This window comes from Passer montanus, unplaced genomic scaffold, assembly GCF_014805655.1.
Source record: "Passer montanus isolate IOZ18808 unplaced genomic scaffold, ASM1480565v1 scaffold27, whole genome shotgun sequence".
Classification (NCBI taxonomy): domain Eukaryota; kingdom Metazoa; phylum Chordata; class Aves; order Passeriformes; family Passeridae; genus Passer; species Passer montanus.
The window spans coordinates 10,143,690-10,163,985 of NW_024367372.1; the positions used below are offsets into that span (position 1 = coordinate 10,143,690).

The 20,296-nt window shown below is 39.4% G+C and overlaps 1 long non-coding RNA gene across 1 annotated transcript; it reads left to right on the plus strand.

Moving 5' to 3' along the window:
• The first annotated feature begins 496 nt into the window (after positions 1-496).
• On the plus strand, positions 497-11,299 carry LOC120503770. Its single transcript, XR_005627835.1, has 3 exons — positions 497-1,975; positions 8,236-8,289; positions 9,008-11,299. It is a non-coding gene; the product is annotated as an uncharacterized LOC120503770 (long non-coding RNA).
• Positions 11,300-20,296: the final 8,997 nt, after the last annotated feature.

Genomic DNA, 20,296 nt, shown 5'->3' on the forward strand with positions numbered 1-20,296 from the left:
GCCTGATGCAAGTTCCCTTTAGAGTTATGAGTTGATTTTGCAGCCAAAACATAAGCTTGTCTAGAAGTTTGGGGTAGGGTTGTGTCCCACATCTTATTTTCATCTCGCCAACATATATATGACACGGCTGCATAGTTGTGGAATATACCCTCCTTGTTTTTCCAGCTTCTGCTGCAAAATTACATCACCATGTAAATACAGCCCTGTACATGATCTCATGCTTGGTGCATGGAAAAAGCCATCACTAAAATCAGCACCATGTTTCAAGCACTGCTCCAGCACATGTACATTCCTTTCTCCAGCTTGCACTGAGGAACAGGCCATTGGCTCTCAGTCCATGGCAGAGCTCCTGCTGTGCTCAGCAGAAGCAACCAGTCTTCAAAGCTGGTTTAGTGATGGTATGATTTATCTAACAAAAGGTTACACACAGCTTTTTTTAAATCTTTTTTAAATCGATGAAAATCTCTTCACACTGATGTTTCTTAATTTCATTAATTTCATCCAAAGTGGATCTCATATCTTAATGTAAAGCAATTCTTCCCACAGATTTCAGAGTCTTTAAAACAAATCTTCTGTGCTTATTCTTCCCTCATATTTGAGTGTGCAGTTTTTTACTTCCTTTCATTTGACTGTAGGCTGCTCTTCTCCCTCAGCATAAACAAGTCGGTAAACAAGTCTGCTTTTTGCAATTAACTTTCTGCATTTCTAGTAATGCTTCCCCCCCCTTCTTTACCTAGAAAGACCAGCATTATACATGTGTAATTTGCTGTTTAAACTAGCTATAAGCAGAAGGCTTTCAACCTAGGGCTTGGCTTCTGTCTGATGCTCTTCATGTCTGAGCTACCTTTGTTCACAGCTTTAATGTTATAGTTCTTTTGGTGCTTCCCAAATTTCTGTGTTCTTTACTTCCATTGAATACAACAACATGACAAATTAATTGTAATTTTTCATGTGTACCTGGGTATCTTCATTGGCCTTTTTCCTCCTCCAAAAATTACCTTAAGAAATCATTTTGTGTGATGAGAAGGAGCAAACTGTTTGTGCTTCCAGTAGTGTTGTTTGACTGCCACAGCAGCGCTTTGGAACAGAGGAAGGCTCAAGGAAGAGTCATAAAAACCTGCACCTCCAGGTAGAGGGAAGCCTGTACCCCCTTCATGTATGATCTGAGAAATCCTCATTAGCCTGGGGACTGGAACCCCTTGACAGATGCATATTGTACTTTTTATCCTTGTCTTGCAAAACTTTCTGGAGCTATGGAGTGGCTAAATAAAGACATTTTCCATAGGAGGAATGAGATGGGTCACATATTTCTGTGAAGCAGAGAACTGACTAAAAGATCTTGGAGATGTTTTAAAAAAACAGTCATAGGAATGTCCTTCTTAGTTTTAATATAGCCAAGCTTTGTCACTTATAGTAGGAGAGGAGTGGATTCTTACTTTGTGAAACACAGCAGAAGAAAAGGGTGCATACACCCCAAAACAGGGCTGGCTTTCCTCTGCATTGGTATCATTAGTCCTTTCAACACGGAGGTGGAACTATATATGCTTAGCTCTCTCCTGCAGTAAGGGCAAGTTGGGTTGGGAATTGTTGAAAGAGAGGTAGTGAAGGAGCAGTGCTTTTGTTTTGAAAAACATTGCTTTTCAAAGCAATGTAACATGCCTGTAACTATTGACAAAGCTTTTATTTGACATAGCTGAGGAGAGATGCTTACGCATTTAAGTATTTGCTTAGGTTCTACCAATACTTCCTGGCATGAGACTGGGTTCATCCTCTCTGTTTATTTAAGGCTTCATTCTGCTGTGTTCATTGACCTTTGAGCTCTAGACCTAATTATGCCTGATTTCCTATGAATCCATCCCTCGTGGCTGATTGACTTTGGTGTGCAAAAAGATGTAGACTTCTGCCATCTTTTTCCTACACATCACATAATTACCGAGTTTCTGTCTCTGATGGATTCTCTCATTTCTAACAAGAGGTGAGCCTATGACAGTTATTCTTTCACCTGGGAAACTGGGAACTGGCTGTCCCTTTTCTTCCTGAGTGTTCTTGTGTTTTCTATAATCCTTTGAAGACAGAATTACCTGTGACATCCCTGCCATCAGTCAAATTTAGCTGTAATAAATAATGGGTGTAAAAATTATTGTGGACCTTGGAAGAGAAATGAATGAAAGCAAGCTCTGCTGCTTTAGGACCCTGGGGCTTAGCTATGTTCTCTGTTCTGCCACAGGCCAGAGAAGCTTTTCAGATCAGTGCTGATCATGATTCCAGCAATACTAATTCTCAAGGCATCTCAAGCAGTTTCTCTAAAGATACATTTCTTAAAGCATGGACATTTTCTTGAAACACGTCCCTGTGTATGAAAAGATCAAAGCATATGAGCCATGCCAGCTGCATCAACACTTCAGCATGAATTTTGGCAGTACAAGCCAGGAGTCCATTATTCAGGTGTAGATCCTCAGGTGGTGCAATGTAAACTGGACTGTGCATTGGTAGATCCAAGCCAGCTCATCTTATCTGGGGGTCTGGACATGCCAGCCACAGAAACTACAATCTTCCAAAGTAAGAAGATTGTGACTGTTCTGTTCATCTCTTGGAAAGCTTCAGTAGGGTGTATCAAGTAGTAGCAGAAGTAAATGTTCAGGGCTGGAAATACATTTTCAGCAGCTCACATGAAAATGGGAAAAAAGAACCCTCACCTGTAGTCTGGACTGATGCAGAGTTACTCTAGAGAGCCATGATTTACATTCTCAGTTTTAGTGCTTCCTAATTGAAATACAGCTTAATGATCATCAAGCCTTGTCCATTTGTATCCATCTTACTAAACAGAATTTCTTGATATGGCAGGGAAGAAGAAGGTAGAGAACTGCTATAAGCTGCTTGAATATTTCTCTGCACTAGTTTTCTGAGCTTCAAGTGGGAAGCCACTTTAACAGAAAATATAAAGATACAGAAAAAAAAACCACAAAACCAACAAATGAATTCTTTGGCACTGGCACCAAATCTGTATTTTTATGTGATGCAACAAAGACAATTTTTTCTTGCCTTACAGAAGAGACTTAATAATTACATAAAATTCAATGCTTATTAATTATAATATAGTAACATCAAATATTTTGCTTATTCATTAAAATGTAGTATTACATATTCATATCTACGTTACTAAATAACTCAGAGAGTTAAACTAGTAATGATTTTTTTTCAGACATTTGCTTTTTCTTCATTTGAACTCCTGCATTTCTGACTTTGAGCAATGCGAATAAATTTGCCATATTACCTCTGAGTGAGACTGAACTTCTCTCATGCAGTAGTCATTCAATAACTGTCTGTAGAGAATATTTAATAAATTATTTTAATTAATTGGATGTAAAATCTGAATTTTGGGTTAATTTTTACATTACATTACTGTTTATCAGTATGCAGTATGTGAAATAAAAATTATGTAGGTTGTTGGAAACAAGCATGGCAAAGCATCTACAGGAAAGGTAGGTCATGAGGGACGCAGAACTGACTACTAACTTACAATTCCAGCAAGTGCAAATAAGACTCTGTCTGATTATCCCTGGAAGTAGTGTTTGAGGCTGTTCAACAGTCTGCAAAATAATGCAATGCTTTCACTCCAAGGATATCTCCTCTCAGAAGGTGTCTGCAGCTGTTACAAAACAACAGGAAAGACCAGAAACGTTCCAGCAAAGTGCTTGTGCACAGATTTCTCATTTCTGTGACTCAGTCTTTTACAGGGGAGCCAACACACATACTGGAGAATGCCTCTGCTAAACCGTGAGCCATGGTTTAGCAGAGGCATTCTGAGCTCCATGGTGCTCAGTCTTACAAGTAATTAATGTCTTACAGGCCATAGCCAAGTAGAGCTATGCAACAAATCTTAGTTCTAAGGATAAAGTTAGAGAATTGGGGACATTAAAATATATTTCCCTGACAAGAATCTGAAATGTTCTGAACGTACAACACATAAAGATCTCAGTAATTTCAAGGCATGCCTAGACAAATAGGAAAGGGGGGAATTTGACATTTGAGTCTGGTGTCCTGAGAGCACACCTGACAATGTGGTGGTGTAGCTTTTATCACTTCTGAGCAGAGATCTATTTTCTACTTAGTGAGATTAACTTAGACCATATATGAAAGTGTCTTACAGAAATACATGGACTCCATTACATGAAAATAGAAACATTACAACATTCACATTTTTAGAAAGACAGAGTGAAATATGTTATAATCTTTGAATTTGGAGAAGTTCATTGAGGTCCCAAGAGGAGACCAGAACACACCTGGAAACAGAGATAAGCTACTGTAACACTGGAAACCATAAAATAAATTTATGATAATACCAGTGGTCTGTGCACAGCAGTGGCATCCAGGTCACAGAAGCTCCTATAAGTTTACTACAGCTGTGATTACATAGGCAAATTAAAATATTAGAAGAAGGTTAAAGAAAAAAGGCAGAACAAAGGCAGGTAACACTAATGAAGAGGTTATAGGAGAAAAGCCCACACTGCTTCTCCATGCTGCAGCAAATGGCACAACCTAAGACAATGTTCAGCACTTTGATAAAGATGCAAAACATGCAGTAGACTGGACAGCCACTCAGGAAATTGCTCATGCCAGTAAGCTGGGCAGAGATGAAGCAGTGACACTGCTACACCAAAGGAATTCTTCATGGCCAAAGGGTCAGGGGACCATGCTGTGACAGGTAAAGTACACAGTTCTCATGAAAGCACACAAGCTACTGACTGCTGTTAGGGTCACAGAGTGAAAGCTAAGAAACTAATGGGACTGTGTTTATGTTGGAAACTGGCATCCAACTGCCTTGGTGTCAGTTAGAGCCAGAGATGACAAAGAAAAAAATACTGATATTCTGGAGTTCTGGGGCCTGTCCACACACATCCACACACACACATATGCACACACCCATAGATAGACTGGGGGACAAATGGTTTAAGCAGAAGCCTCACAGGAGGTGGTCCTGCTGTTGAGTGAGTTTGTTACTGTGAATAGAAGTAAACCAGCAAAAAAAAAAAAAAAAAATCCAACTTTCTTCAAATGCCACATCGCCAAAGAGCATATTTTGCTTAGGGAGAGAGAATTTCTATGATCTCCCCCAGTGAAGTTGGCATCTTTCTCTACAGCTATCAACCAGGCAGTCATTTACTCCCAGATGTATAATCCTCACAAGCCTGTGCTGAGAATTTCCACAGGAAAAGGCTGTTCAGCACTTTGACAGCAGGCCTTTTTGGTAAGTGTAGGCAGAAGATGCAAAACAATCTGAAGTGCAAAGGGAGCACAGTATTACATTTGTATGGAGACACCACAGATTCAGCCAGCTATCAGACAGAAAAAAAGGCACATTTTGGTACCACACAGCCATTGGGGTATGATATGATCACACTGATTGTTTGTAGTCTATTCAATTTTGAGAGTGCAATCCTGTCAGGGATAATATCCAGTGTGCTGAGGTTAATTGCTTAATTTGTGTTTATCCAAGCTGATTGCCTATCTCCCAAATTACATACAACCCTAAAATATTGAAACATCTCCTGACAGCTGTAATAAATCAGCCTACTGTTGTCATTTACAAGGAGATGGTAAGGACAAAATTATAGCACACTAATTTCTGGAGGTTGATACTGAAAGCACAAATGTGCATAGCACTCATTTTCAAAGGGTGAAACTGGTATTTTGTGCTTCAGAATGAAGATTCTTGAACTAGCAATATGTTAATGTTAAAAAAATAAAGGAGGTACCATCCTGAGACCATAGTTAAGAGTTCTGCACAGATGACACAGTTATGCATTGCTTCACTTTCTACTGGGAAAGCCCCAGCTGCAAGTAGAAAAAAGGATGTAGTCATCCTTTTTCAAGACAGATACAGAACAAAACAGAGCGAGTTTAAAGGAAATCATGATATCAAGAACAAGAAAATCTGACCTGTGAGTAAGGAGTAAGGTGCTGGGTGGTTGAAGATGGAAAAGAGAAAGCACTGAGATAAAATTCTAATATTCTAATATACACATATTTGTGGAAAAAGAAGACAAAGACTGACTGTTCTCCATGTCACTAGGGATGAACTAAATACTCATGTCATCACAGATTACCAGGAAGTTTCAGCTAGAAAATATCTGCTTTGATTTTTTAAATGCCCCACCAATATTTTACCATCTCTATAAAGTACTGAAGCAAAAAGAATGTTCTGAGATACTACCTGAGTATCTTAAAAGTTTGATTAGTACTGAACATGAATGAGAAGGTGGTTTTCTTTACTTTTTTATTCTGCTGTCCTGCAGAAGAGTATTTTAAAAGCAGTTCTTACCAGCAGCTCAAAAATTATATATGGGAAGTTTTAGTGACATTAAAATTATATCTCATATATATATATATATATACATTTTTTTTCTTGACTGGCTTTTTAATCCTTTCATGGCAGTTTGGCAGTATTCGGAAATAAGACTGATCAAAAAGTTAATTTTGCAAAGGGAGTATGATGCACTCGTGTCACCACTGATGAGGAAATAGCCTTATGCAAGTCACCCACTGGGTAGATATTTATTTCTGATACAGTAATGGTCCACATGGTAAACATAATGGTAGTATTACCATAAAGGACAACTTTCAGCAAACACAGCTCCTCCACTTTTGTTTAATCCGCTAATTCCCTACTCTGTTCTGTCCCACAAACATTGCTCTGTAAAAGCTTTCCATTACATCAGGTATGAACAAAAAGCTAAAACAAAGGTTCATTGACTGCCTCAGTCAGGGGCCTCATCACACCTTCCCTGGGCACCTTTCATTGCAAGGGGTGTGTCAAGTACACACGGGGTTCCTTGTCAGGCCATCAGCCAGAAATATGAGTTTATAAAGTACTATTGAAAAAGTGCTGTAAGTGTTGTTTCTTGATCTCATTTTGGAAGCTCTTATAATGATTTTCACTGCCCAAGCCCACTTTCATTGGTGTAGTTACTAACAGTGACTTTAAATGAAGCAAGATGCAATAAAATCACTATGGTATATGGCCAGCATGGAATTTGTTCCAGTTACTTCTCCTGAAACAAATGGGACTATATTGAAAACAGTAAAAATGCTTTGAATTTGAGTGTTTTTTTTCTTTGTAAGTGTCATCCCATGGCACCATCAGTTTCTTTTTCACATAGAATCTGGAATACAATGTTTCTGTCCATGGGGATGGCAAGGATTTCATCAGAGAGAACACCTATGCTAATAATTTGGAACAGAACACTGGCAGCAAGAAAATATAGTCTGTTCTTGGTTCTAAGCTGAATTTGCCTTAACTTGGTGAACTGTTGGCAACTTTGAACTTGAATATGTTTTGACTTGGTAACAAGTAAAAGGTAATTTAAAAACTCCCACATTCTCTATTAATGGGGCACGTGCATAGGGAAAAGTTTAAGTAGGTACCTTTTGCTTACATACCTGTAATGCACATTTGGAAACCCAAGCAGCACCACCAGAGACTTTTAAAATTAATTTATTTGCATTTGCATTTATTTGCATTTGGACTGAAATATACTATCCACATTTATAGTATAGTCTGTATCATAATCCAGATGAAATTGAATTTAATTGAATAAGCACATCCTGAATTTCCAGTCATATTTGTTAAGAGTTTGACGCACAAGCAGCTGCTGATTCCCAAACAAGTTCAGGTATAACAGGACCGTGCCTACCACGTCTCATGTTGATTTTCTGATTATGATATTTTATTACACTTCATTTATGCATTGAAACCATTTCTTTTTTTTTCTACAGAGCTTCCTGTTGGCAACATGCCACTGTGTGAATGGCATATAGTCTTGACTCCTTTTGTAGTATCGTGTGGTCTAATGCCAACTTTTTGTTTAAAAAGGGTGTGAAAGGATTTGGTCTATGAGAAAATGATGCTAAGCATTAGCTGTGACATCATTTGAGTACCTGCCTCATGCACAACCCCAGATACTCTCAGAGATAGAAAGTAGCATAGAATTTTTTTAAATCAATTTCAGCAAGAATTCTGCTATAAAATCCTTTGACTTTAGTTTCTAGCTTAAGTAAAACTTTTGTTCATGTTCACAACCAAATTTTAGCTCATACCAAATACCTAACTACTATAAATGTGTGCTCTGGACGAAGGCCAACTATGATAACCATACTTGGCCTTAGTAAGCGTCAAATTAATTTCCAAAGCTGTTTAATGTGGTTATCAATTTCCCATTTCCATTTATTATGCAGTGTTGCTAGGTGCTCTTATAACACCTGTGATACAACCTCGGCTCAGCTGATTTTGTGAGTATTCCTCTGGGCACAGAAAGCTTTTCAAATGCATACCTTGTATTACAGCAATAAAAACATCACAACAGAAATCATTAAGAGATATTTTTACAGATTAAAATGAATATGCAGATGAATTAGCTTATTTTCTAATTACTTAGACCTTCTTCCTTGGAATGAGTGTTAATTTAAATTAAAAACCAATGGCCATAAATGGTTCCAAGATTTGTATGCAAAGCTCTGCATGAAAAATGGAACAGAATTAAGTGACTTAATTGAGTACTTATTGTCATGTTCTCTTAATAAGATGTTTTCTTGTGGAACAGACAAAACAAAATATTATTAGTAGTAGTATTTATCTCTAGTTAAGCTAATTTAGCTTAAATTGAGCTCAAAATGTTATTATTTAGCTGCTAATTTTTTGTAAAAATTTAGGTCTCAAGGTAAAGTCTTACACCCTTAGAAACCAATGGAGTTGCTTTTGAAAGTGATTTCTAATGCTGTTCTTTTTCTAAGGAGAGTATGTCTGTGAATAATAAATGACAGAATCATCATCAGTTTTATTTATTTTCTTGTTAGACTATTCATTGCCTCAGGAATATTCCACAAAGATGGAATAAGAAAGAAGCAGAAGACTTAAGAACAAGCCATGACCAAATAACTATGGGGTAGTAGAAAAATGATGTGGGCTTCTCTGTGTGAGTTCATGCATCTGGTTTGTGTGTATCTACAGAGGAACCTGCAGAAGGAACTGTAGGAGAAACTGGCAGAAGGACCACAAGAGAGTTGTGTGCAGATGAAGGCCCCCAGAAGAACAGAGAGGCCCAAAAGGTAGCAGGCAGCTGACACACGAGCAGTAGAGCTGAGCTTGTCTAGACACTTGTGCTACTCTGGAAATACCAACTATTTCTGAAGACTGTTTAATTATTCAGTGTGCTCTGGCTGCTTTAAAATGTTAGGGAGTAAATCAAACCAAATAAATCTTTTTTTCGTAGCTATCAAATTAAAGCATGAGAAAGCAGAGATTGAAGTAATTTTCATGCTCAAATGATGTATTTTTTTATATCTTTAATATGCTACTTTTTCTTTAACCTTAATTACAGGTTTTCTTGTTTTATCATTTTTAGTTTAGGAGTAATAACGACATCACTCTAAAGTCATCTGGAAAAAATTGTCTGGATTTTACTCTACATTATGAAATCCATTTTCAAGTAGTTTTGTCAGTGACTAATTCCAAGCATTGGTTGAAACAATTTTTGCGGAAAATTAGATACACATTTTTAAACAAAAAGACTGATTTCTGGGGAAAATCTTGTTTTCTTTTAAATTAACTAATTAAATACTCAGAAGTAGTCTCTTAGTCAACAACTGAAAAGCCTCACTTTGGTAATACTCCCATATCTTCCTATGGGAGCTGTAGCTCAAATGATTCATTGTCCTCTGTTAGGATTTGCTCTCTGTAAGGAGATTGCAGCTCCAAGGAAGCACTGCAGGCAATCGACATGACAGGAGACTGACAGACACAGTCACAAGCCAAACCTGAAACCTCGGGTACAGCTCCAAGGAACCAGCAGGGTGACATTTTCTAGACTCTAGCTTTTGGAACTCTTAGGGAATAGCTGGAAACGTGGCTTCCTCTTGTATTCCAAGATTCTACACCTTTTCCTGCAACATAAAATTTCCAAGAGCAATGGTCTAAAAATTACTATCAACTTGTCTTTCTCCTTGCTGCTTTGAAACTAGCATTATTCACACACTGGAACATGGGAACAGCACAAGGTTTTGATATTGTGGAGTTTGGCACCAGTAGTACTGGTCGCACTATCTTCCAGAAGTGTCATCTGACAGCTAACTTAAATCATGTTATACCTGGTGTCTGCACATTTGTTTGCATATACCAATGAGAATTTATATAACCCTAAACTATATTGTAAAGAAAATTCATCCATCAGTACAGCCTAATAAACAGTCTTATCTTACCTTAGGCTTCCACTCTTTTCCATTCAACATATGGTTTCACTTTGAAAGAGCAGACTTACAATAAATGGTATCATCAGTAGGCTGATAAGTGCTGTAATTTGTAACACGACATCTGTTTGAGGAAGATTTCCCATGCCTAGTCAATGCTTAATTGCTTTCTAAAATATTAACTTTTGCTGTATGTTTAGGCATTGAGTACTGTATAGAGGAAAAGAAATTATGGTTCTTGCCTATCTCTCCAATAATTTTAGTTTTTCATTTATTTTACATGTACATGCTGGTGTTTGGATACTTAACAGAGATGCTAACCTCAAGATCCTTTGCACTTGAGACAAATGGAATCTTTACCTCAATGGCCCTGGGTTTACTGCTCTTGTAATGTTCTGAAATATCAAAAGTTCTGAAATAGTGGAATTTACATTTCACAGTGCAAATGTAGGAGAATCACCAGGTCCTCCATTGGGTGCTGCAAGGTTCCTGAAAACCTGCTGACCCAGATGAAGACTTGGGCCTGTCTGTATGAAACATTTTGCTTGGAGGTCAAATGAGGTGCAGAGGTGACAGAAATCCTTGAGGTTTCTGAGGTTCCTTGTGACTTTCTTCTTTTTGTGACATCACCAGAACACATGCAGTTTCCACTTGAACCATCAGTGCCTTTTGCCTAGGCAGTGAAATAGGTCACTGCGGTGAGACTATTTCTCCGTGGTAATTATGGATGTATCTACACAGCTCCCAAAAGAGACAAACCACACATATCTTTGAAATAATAAGGCTAGAATAGGTCTATGCTCAGTTCTTTTTCTTATAGATATGTGTTGCCTTGATTTTTTAAGATTTTCTAGGCCTTCTGAAGTTTGCATTCTTGTACTAAACTTTCTCACATGCTTTCTATAAAAAACTTATTGTTTTGTATTCTTTTATGGAGCAGGAGAAACTTGATGGACTGTTGGTTTGTCCAGTGTCCTTGGAGAGGTGGCACTTTCACCCTCCAATCCACTGTCACCTTTAGAAATCTATAAATGTTGGAGTCAGAAAATAAACTTGCTTTTTTCCTGCCTTGAGAGCAACAACGTGTCTGCGTCATGTTTTCTTGTGTCCTGTAGTGACAGACATGAGTCTGCAAAGAAATGCTCCCAGAAAAGTGCTCAGGTAAGTCATATATAGAGTGGTATGAAGACTGAGCACATGGTAGGGCTTGGAGTATGCCTGGTGATGTACTGCCTTGACCTGTAAACATGGAAAAGGATTAAGGTTCTATCAACACGCTGACGTGGGAGGTTTATGACTAAGTCAATCATCCTGTTTAAAATGCAAACTTGCGCTCATCAGAAAAACATACAAAGAGGCCACCAGTAGTGCCTGGAGCCAGAAATTTCCAGGTTCTGCTCACACAGAGCAGCTGGCAAAGACAGATTCTGAAGATGAAACAGAGGCAAGGCAGGAGATGATGGGACTAGAAAACCAGGCATCCCTTCCCCAAGGGGTACAGGATTCCAAGTCCAGCAGAAATCATCAGCCCACCTCTGCTGTTGGATGCAAACCTATGTCCCCGGATAGCAAATCCTGGATCATTTGGCAAATGAAAGAGCCAAACCCTAACCAAGCTTTTCATCAATCTTATCACTTTATTAAGTATGATAACACTAAGATAATATAATAAAATAAAGATATACTAAATATAATAGATATACAATAATAAATACAGTAAATATAGTATAATAACTATAAGATAATAAAGCATAATATGATCCAATATATAATAAATAAATAATTACTGTAATAACACTAAGATACATTTTGTAACACCCTGAGGTGAATGAGGTCACAATATAAATGCTGATTCGGAATGGATATGCCAAAGAAATTACATATGGGGGGTTCCAGCCTCTTGGGAAAGAAACAATTCTCCATGTAATTGTCATTCTTGCATATTTTTTGGCATGGGACCATAAGAGCACTGAAGGGCTTTTTCTTCTGTGTCCCCAAATCAAAGCTTTACCAGCCAATAGTGGAGACATTTGGACATCCAGATATGATGGAATGAACAGTTTCCCCTTCAACTTCTTGACAAAAGTATACCAAGCTGGTATCATGCTTTAGGCTGACAAACTGCCACATAAGCTTGGAAAGGCAGGGTACCTGGAAAAATCTAGATTTACTGTCAAATTCTACAGTTTCAAAATCAGCCTGTAACTGAATAGACAAGTGGAAATTGGATACAGACTGATGCCAGTTTATTAAGTGCTCCTCTGCTTTTCACTTTACAGTGAGCAATGAAAACCAGTCTCATAAGAGTACCAATTTAAGAGGCCTATGTATAATGAATGAATAGTTCCTTGTGAATTCAGTAAATTTGATTTTTTTTTTTCTTATTCTAGGATCTTCTGTTTGTTCCATTTGGCCATTTCTGACATGGACTTTGCTTCCTCATTCCATGTACACTTCAAGTTTAGCCAGGGAATCAGGTGTCCAAGAAGTAGGATCGGTCTTGTCATAGTAATTTCTTGCAGCAAAAATGTCTTATTTAGCCAGGGAATCAGGTGTCCAAGTAGGATCGGTCTTGTCATAGTAATTTCTTGCAGCAAAAATGTCTTCAGTTGATCAACATTAAACTTTCTCACAGTTCTTTCCTGTTTAGTTGCAAACCTGTTTAGCCTGTGCAAAGTGCAAAGGTGTTGCTTGTAGAAGTAAGGGACTTAAGAGTCTAATGCCGGCCAGCTCAGTCAAAGTTTTTAGGAAACAGCCCCACTGAGATTAATGCCCACGTTCATGGACGTACATTCAACGTGTTTTACAAAAGCCAGGTTATCTGCATATTGCCTTTCAGAAGTAGTATCATAGTTCTGGTAGTTCTCTGTCAGGAGAAACAGGGGGAAACAAACATTTTGGCCATTGAAATGTTGCACTGGTTTGCAAGGCATAGTTCCTCTCCAATGAGGTATAAGGCACAGATCCATTACAGAATTCCTAAACATTTTCCACACAAGCAAATAAGGAGTGAATAATTGTATTTTAATTCCTTAATTTTTAAAATTTCCACGGGTTTATATAAAAAAACAATTGCTTCAAATTTGGATCATGTTTCTTGAAACTTTTGCAAATCCATATGGGTTTTTGTGCTTTTGCTTTTTTTGTAGTCTTGGATTTCAACATCAATTGTTCCCATGGTAATGTTCAACACCGTTGTCTAAACACAGTCTGGTATTGCCTCAAGTGTGTTTTGGCACAATGACTTCTTGTAAGTGATGTAGGTTTGGGTTGTTTTGGTATGGTTTTGTCTTTTAGTATGTCAATACTTAAGCAAATGGCTGAGACTGCAGCTTATTACGCTACATCATAAACAATCATATTTCTCTTTTATGTTTCATTACCCAACTCTATGTTTACATCTGTTGTCTACAAGCACACTGAGCCGGTGCCATCTTTCTTCTATATGTATGTCATTAATTCAAAGAGGCACTGACTCACTCCTGAAGCTTTTAGCATCTAATTCAAAATTAACATGAAAAAAAGAGCATTTTTTTACTTAATGCCTAGCCAGGACATACATATTGTAACTGTAATACCTTTCAGCATCAATCTTAAACACTGAAGTGCAGCTAATTAAAACCCTGTCTGTCCTTCAGATGTCTTTCCTGCTGTTGTGTGGGGATAATGACATACTAACTTCTCATTTCAGTGGCCAAACTAAACAAATGGAAAATAGTTCTGGTTTGGGTAGAACGGAAAACATTTCAGTCAACCCAAAACAAAAGAGTTTATTTTTATTTCTTTTTATGCATCACCTGAAAAAATCAACTTTTAAATGGAAATGTTGCTTCACAACTGTAGTTTTTCCCAGTTTTGCAGCAACAACATGCACAGTCCTTTTCCATATTGTTTTCAGGCATCCAGAAAGCATTTCTTATTAAGTGGCAAATTACTTTAATAATTACTATGTTCTGTGAGCATGTTTTTAAGGAGATCTATTACTTGCTACGAATACAGCTCCCCAGTCTGCTGGATTCTAAGAAGGGGAAAGCCATTTAATTTTTCTCCCCGTGCCAAAGAGGAACTCCCTGGAGTTTTATTCATTTTCTTCCGATGAGGGGATTAATTTTATATTCAGCCGTGCATCCTGGCAGCTCCTGCCCAGCACGAGGTTCGCCCGGGCCCGCAGCCGCTTCCCGCGGCCGCCACTGCGGAGCTGCCCCGGCCGCGGCTGCCCCGCCACCAGGGCGGGCAGCGAAGCGGGGCCACCGCCCCGCGCAGTGCCAGCCTCTGCCTCTGCCCGTCCCCTCCCAGCTGCCTGCTCCCGGGTCCTGCCGCCTGCTAATGTTAACCACCAGCAGCCAGCGGCACACCGGGCCCCGGGCCGTGCCTCTCTCCCCGCAGGTGCCCGAGCCGCGGGTCCCCACACCGCGCCCGCAGGGAGACAAGATGGCGCCCGTCCCACGGCGGCCGCCGCGCTCTGCGCTGCACAATATAAACCATCCTCTTGATCTCTCCTGCCACGCAGTGGCTGCTGGGCAGAACTGTCGGAGGGCCGTGTGTCAGGCCTCGGATAAATGGGAGGGTTTGAGGGCCGATGTAGTTTCCCGCCCTGTTGTGGTTTGTTCGAAGTACAAACTCACCCCTCACCCCCTCCCCCCAACCACTTTCTCTGCTTCGTCTCCATCCAGGCTCGCAGGTTGACACAGTGCGGAGCCAGCTCACAAAGTTGTTCTCAAGCTCCTCGGCTGTTCTTTTCTTTTCGAGGGGGGGATAAGCACTAGGAGTGATGAGTTTGATTTATTCCAACACTGTTATTATCTGTTAAACCGAGCACGGGGCCGGAGCCGCACTGGAGGCCAGGAGCTGCTGGTGCCGTCTGAGGCAGCGGGACCGCGGTGGCCCACAGGACACATCGGGGCTGCCCACAGGACACTTCGGGGCTGCCAAGGCCATCTCGGCTCCCTCTGGGGCCCTGCGGCCCCTCGCAGCGGTGCTGAGCAGCACTGGGCTGGCGACCTTAGCAAGTGCTTGTGAGCTCCAGTCGGAAAGGAGAAATGGCGTTGCATGGCACCGACACCACTCTAGGGACTGCCTCATCTGAAAGCAGAAACAACGGCTATCAGGGCGTCGTCGACCAAGAAAAGCTATTCCTATAGGTAAGTAAATAGCCCTATATCCTCTTATAGATGATTCAAAGGCAATTAGGCCTTCTCAAGTTGGTTTGGCAATTTCAGCATATGTTGCTGTCTGTCAGGTGAGGGAACCCGCTGCTTCCCCTTGTTGCAGAGAGTGTGAAGGAGGAGTCTCTTTTGATTTGTAATTCACAGAACTGGATTTATGGTGCCCACAGAGTCTTTGGTAAGAAGCCATCTGATGTATTTGTGTGATGAGCTGGAAACACCCAGACTTAATCACTATTTTGACCTACCTCACAACAGGCATCAATGGGGAAATATTTCTCTTTACCAGCCCACCTTCTCTTACCTAAAGAAGATAAACTGAGAGACTACATTAGGCTAGTTCAAATTTACCCCATCGTCCAGGAAGGCTTTAAGCCAGTGTCTTGCCTTCCATTGCATTTCTAATACTACTTGGCAGAATGAATTCCTGCTCTTCCTTGAAAAGGAATTCTCTCCATTTAAGGTCACAAAATGTACAGTCAGGATGGTATTAATTTTAATTTATATGTCCAAGAAAAGTACAGTTTAAAAATATGGCTTAGTAATGCCACTTCATTTGCTGAAAAAAATGAGTTTCCATGCTACTTGAAAAGGAAGACTGATGGCCCTGTGCTTCCAACAATACACATGTGCAAAACAGATGGTTTCTGAGCTGACTTCTCCATCTTTCTAGCATCCAGATTGACAAGAGAAACACTTTCAGTCATTTTTATCCTTGAAATAAACTCTTAGAACCTGTTGAGACCCTCTTTTCAGATATTGCTCCCTAAGGATCATAGTCTATATCATTGAGGAGTCTCATTTATTGCCCATTGAAGCCAATGGCAAATTTTCCCTTGACTGACCCAGTGGTCAGACATGAGGGCCAGGCAGGAAGCAGGCCTCTGTTCTGCCAATTTCAGCTGCAGACACACAATAAAGGGGCAATACCTCTCCCAGAGAACTTAGAATCTAAGATAAGAGGTAACAGTAATCTGTCATTTCCCAATGTTCCCAACAAACAGTTTGAGGGTTCATAAATTCCAAAGACTTCACTGCAAAAAAAAAAAAAATTACTGCCATTTAACACTGAATTATAGAATGGTTGGAACATTACTGGGCTGATGAAGTTCACCTAGGACATTCTCTCCCACATTTAGTGATGATTCCAGCATTAGCTGAGAAACACTTATTAGACTAGAATGAACTTTAAAGATATTCCTTTTTAAATTGATGCACTCAGCCAAGCACTTCCTGTGTTGCCTTTGCTAATTCTGGAGCTAGGTGTATTTGAAGAGAAATGCATCTCCTTAACCTTTGTTTTCTCATGTGGCTGAGCCTACAGTGATCCCGTGTTCCATGTTTGCAAAGTGGGCTTTGCTGCTGTAGTTTTACTGCAGGGTCAAGTATGATGCAAATGTAGAGAGAAAGCCAAATTCTTCTTAAAACACAGATGTCTTTAATTTTCCAGCTGTCATCCATGTTTGGCAAATATGGATGCTGATGGATTGACCATGAGTGATCAACCTTTCACTGAGGGACCACTGGTCCTAAAGAAGCACAGGACAGTGAGAATTACCAATTGCAGGTTTGTATTTGATTCTATGAAATGTGCTTGCTGGCCATGACCCATTTCACAGTGAACAAATCTGCACTTCTTAAAAACCTGCAGTAATATAAGAACTCATTATCACAAATATCAACTTATACAAACCCTTTTTTCTTTCAGCATCAGATCCTTTAGATTAGGTTTGGGAGAGAAGCATGTGTTGTTCTGAAGCTGCACTTCTGCTACTGCTAAGCAGTTCAGCCCTCAGGAATGCAAAGAGAGCACCCAGTAATGGCAAGAAATTTAGAAAATAAGTCAGCCAGAACTACTTTATGGAAACTTATGGAGATTAGACTGGGGGACACTACTGACCTTTGAATTTCTGTGATAGAGAAGGAGTGTACTATTTACAGGAAGTACTTGGAAAGCTCTCTCAGCTTCCTTGAGACTGAGAAATTGGTTTAGCAATATGGACTGTGCTGTGACCTTCTTTATACTTCCCAGTGACTGCTGGGGTTTTTTCATTATTAACTTTCTGGTGAACACTAAACTTAGAAGATTACTCGTATAATAATTAGTGATTTCTTTCATTTGAGTTAGAATTCTCATTAATATTCTATTTCTCCTCTTCAAATATTATTTTCTGCTGTAGTAAGTGGCAATTTTCCTTACTAAGTACAACTTACCACTGCTTGTTTTAATTGTCATGTTTTACTGGCTTATAATTGCTTTTGCAACACTATGCTTGGCAAGCATTGTTCTTCTTGATGACACCAGTATATTATGATGATATACTGGTATCATAATGACAACATGATCTTATTTTTGAGAGAGTGAGCCAACAGGCTCTGTAATACATAAAAACCTTTCTACAGACTACCATTGTGCTTTGCATCAGTTTTTGATATCAGAAATTGAAATTCTGAGATTAAAAGTCTTTTCCTGGCTATGTCAGAGACATTTTTGGTAAATTAGAGACAATAGTTTTCGCCAAATTATCTCATTTTCACCATCACACTGAGCCTGTCTGGTTCTCAGGCACATTGGAAATCAGCTTACTGACATTTTTAAAAAACTTTAACATATTTGCAAGTGTGGCTTGCAATTACTACTAACTCTATGAGCTGAGCATGGTAATATAGAGATGTTAAGGTGTTCTAATGTGTGTGTTGTGAGAACTGTGGAAGACTTACTGGTTACTGCTGCTGTGACTTTCACAGTTCTGTTAACTTAAGGGGCTGTTCTGATGTTTTATAAACTTCTGGTTTTGTATGTATGTATACATATGCATTAATATGTACAGGGCATACATTGGCTGTGCAGGGCAGTAGTGTCACTACTGGTTGTATTCCTTCAGTTTCTGCTTCCACCTGTTGAACTTCCTCGTTTTGCACTTTCTTCCAGGAAATTTGCCACAGATAACCAATTATTTCCTGGTTTTATTACCCTGTATTTGAAGCTCTTTCCTTTGCAAACCTGTGGATAAGGCTTTCCTGTGGGTTTGTGTTTGGCCAGCTGGCAGAACTGCAGTCATGTCAGCAGTGCATTGCTGCACAGCTGTTTATGGTACAGGCACCTGCTCGTCCACACTTGGCTCCCTGTTCTGTAAGAAGGAGAGAATGCCAAGCATTCAGAGCTGACTGATGCTGTGATCTTTACTCACTGTCTGTAGAAGGATAAATATGGATACTTCTAAAAGAAATTACATCTTTAAAAAATAGGGCTGTTAGTTATTTTCTTTTGATTTTATCCTTTTCTACATCTGGCCTGGGGTATACAAAACCTGCCGTAAGTCCTTCAGAGGGAATAACATACCTCATACCAATTAACAGTATGAGCAGATGATTGCAAGCAGATGTGTGAGGGCTGCTTCAGATGCTGCTGACCCCTCCATTCAGCTGGCTGTGAGCACACATATTATTGTTTCCAAGGTGAAATGAGATGTGTTAACTCTCCAGGAGGAGAGATTGGCAGCAGGCAGCTCTGGTTGTCAACATTTTTAAACTGCTGCTGCTGCTGCTGGTCTTCACAGGGTGAGTAGTGAAATGCAGGTGAATGTCAGCTCTGTAGTGATTGAAGCCATTGAGGCAAGACTGCTAGTCCAAGGGGTGAAAGGAGACAGAGTCCATAGCCTTTACTGTCATGGGGATCTGGATATCAGGAAAGCATTACCAGTAGCAAATTTAAAATGTAATGTATTTTTTTCTGTGCTAGTTACCTTAATGTAAATTAATGCATATTTGAGAGGCAAACTATTGGTGATGACCACATGTCATTTAAAATGTAGATTTTCTTAGGCATAGAATAATGGATTTTCTTTTATATGCCCATTCTTTATTGAAGTAATATTATTATTAAATATCTGTTCAGTCTGTTGAGAGAAGTTATCACACAAACCAGTTTGTGGCATGTGATTTACAAAATTTTTGAACTGAAGCATGCGATTCAGTGAACTGAGTGGAATTACTTAATTACATGTGACTGGTAGTGAGTGATCTAAAAATTTATGTTCACTCATATACTTGTCACACAGTTTTTCTATGAAGAATATAACTGGAAACATGCACTTGCTGTTGGACTTGGCATCCCAGCATAGCCCTGGGCAATAAACTCAAGGTGGTCTTGCTTGAACAGGGGTGTTGGACCAGATGCCCTTCAGCAGTCTCTTCCAACTCCAGTCATTCTGTGATTCTGTAGTCAGAAGTCTTTGTGTGTATTTCAAGTGTGAATTTAGCCTGCCAGGGCACTGACTACATCACAGCAGCAAGCTCAGCAGCTATCAGTCTTGCACTCTGATTTTGGTTATGAAACTTAAATTTCCACCTTGAAAACACATATTTGTCACCTTTGATTAAATGCAACCTATGACTTTCAGTTTGGTCCTCAATATTCTCCACTCATAAATTTGTCTTTTTGCATAAAACACATAACTTGCATATATAACTTCAGACTGAAAGTAATGATGTATATGAGGTTGTTTTCACTATGATTATGGCCTCTCTGGTCCCAGAATTGCTGCAGTAGGTCTGCTTTCAAGGAGAAGAAAAGGTGTGTACCAAAAGTTAACCAATTCAATCAGTTATTCATCTATGAAGTCTGTGAAGTATTTGACCAGTTCAATTGCAAAGAAAGAATAGTAGAACACTTCTCAAGGTAAAACATGTATTTTTCTAAGAAAAACAGCTATTACTTATATAGCATAAATGAGGAGAATAATATGGAAATGAGAAAGAAGCTTTTACTAATGTATAACTCTGGAGGGCTTGTTCCCAGCAGAGAACAGCCATTCTTGCATCTTCCATTTGAAAATGAAACAGGACAGGTGACACCCAGTTTTTCCCAGTGCATATGTGATTTGCAT